At 52.6% G+C, this 1,929-nt stretch overlaps 1 protein-coding gene across 1 annotated transcript in view; it reads right to left on the minus strand.

Annotated features, from left to right (window-relative positions):
* The window catches only part of LOC119284218 (putative disease resistance protein RGA1), an 18,773-nt gene that overhangs the window by 6,244 nt on the left and 10,600 nt on the right, over positions 1-1,929 (minus strand). The gene's annotated exons all lie outside the window — the stretch shown is intronic.

The raw sequence follows: 1,929 nt of genomic DNA on the forward strand, positions 1-1,929 counted from the left end.
AAAAAGATAAGGAGGAAGTACTTACAGCATGCTGGCGGGCTAAGGGAGTCTGTGAACGCCCCGTACTCTCTAACTGGCTCGGGTTGCTAGCCCGAAGCCGTGTGTACGAGATCGAAGGAGTGATCAAGCCATCGAAACACGGATACCGGCCATTCTTCTTCCCCTGGATGGCCACCACCGCCGTGTCGTCGATCTGAGACTGGGCGACCTCAGCAACAGGAACATCCGGATGCAACTCCTGATAGTGATGAATGTAAGACCCCAGGTGCTCCTCGGTCTTGCCGTAGTATTGGCTCTCTCCCTCCTTGCGATGACTCCGCTCGCGGGCCAGCTTCCACGACTCCATGTCTGAGAGCGGCCTCTTCAACTTGTCCTCCTACAACGTCAAATAGAAGTCAGCCATACATAAGAACATGACGTAAAGAAGAACAAAAATGCATCATGCACATAGATATACCTTCATGGCCTTGAAGCCCCAGTGGTTCCTGTTTCCTTGGCCGTGTGTCCCGTCGTCTCCACGGTTAGCCCGGGCTTTGATGCTCTTGGCAGCAAACTCTGCATCGGCGCCGAGCCACCTATCCACCAAACTCGCCCATCCGTCATGCCTTCCATAGCACCAACGAGGAACAACCTATGCAAATTTTGAAAGCATGACATGTGAGCACGAAACATATAGTTGACTGCTTGAAACAATGAAAAGTTAGTAATAGTTACCATCATAAACTGCTCCTTGCTCAAGGTAAGTCGTAGCTTCTGTGCTTGAGTTTTGGTCATCTTTTGGTGCAGGTAGTAGTGGTAGTACTGCGAGACGGCAACCCAGCGCACCTCGTACTGCAACTGACGAGCTTTCTTCTTTGCAGCCGCAAGCAAGACCACGTCAGCTCTGGCCTTGTGCTCGTCAAGAACTCTATAGAGTTGCTGCAATCATGCAAAAACCAGAAGCAAACAAGGCATGAGTTGAGTGATTCAATGATAAACTATGAACAAAACTGAAGACAAGTGATTCAGAAGAGAACTTACCCAAAATTTGGTGATCACGGCCTTAGCGATCGTCCCGTACTCCGCGTTGCTGCAAGCCTCGTAGTGGGCCCAACTCGTGGCCAAAACCCGCTGCTGCGGGTCCCTGTCTGGCCGCGGGCAGAATAGGCCAGGCCAAAACTCCTTCAACAGGACAGTGATAAGGCCGTTCGGTTTACGGCCCTTTCTGTGAAGGATCCAGTTTCTGCAAAAGAATCAAATGATTGCCATGTGTACAATAAGAAAATGTTGTCATGTGTTGAAAGTATGATTGAGAGGCAGTTACTCTGTCCCCACAGGTTCAATGAGCCACTTGTGCTCCTCGATAGAAGGTGGTGTAGGTAGTCCGGCATTACCACGCAGCCACCCCTGCGAAGAACCCGGTGGCAAGTCACCCCACAACGCGGGATCAACCTCCCCTCCACCCTCGTCGGCCTCCTCCTCGCCCTCCTCCTCGGCCTCCTCCTCCTCCTCACCCTCCTCCTCGGCCTCCTCCTCCTCGCCATCAGGAACATACTCCTCCTCCTCAGACTCAGAAGGTGCCTCTGTATAGGAGGGCATCGAAGAAGACCCTCCTATTTCAGACACGGCCCGGAGTTTTTTGCCCCGGTTGCCTCTCCCCCCACCTCCTCCTCCTCTAGGGGCTCTCCCCCCACCGCCTCCTCCTCTAGGGGCTCTCCCCCCACCGCCTCCTCCTCTAGGGTCTCCTCCCCCGACCCCTCCACCTCCCTGTGAGGTGTCATCCTCGCGTAGTCGGGAGGGAACCTTGTGGGCTCGTCCACTCCGAGTAAGTCCTTTAAATTTACTGAGGAAACTAGCACCGCTGGACTTGCCCATGATTATTAAACCTGCATTGAGAAGAGAATAAACAATTAGTAAAGATATCAATTAAACAAGCATACAGGAAAAACA

The sequence above is a fragment of the Triticum dicoccoides genome, chromosome 4A, assembly GCF_002162155.2.
Source record: "Triticum dicoccoides isolate Atlit2015 ecotype Zavitan chromosome 4A, WEW_v2.0, whole genome shotgun sequence".
NCBI lineage: Eukaryota > Viridiplantae > Streptophyta > Magnoliopsida > Poales > Poaceae > Triticum > Triticum dicoccoides.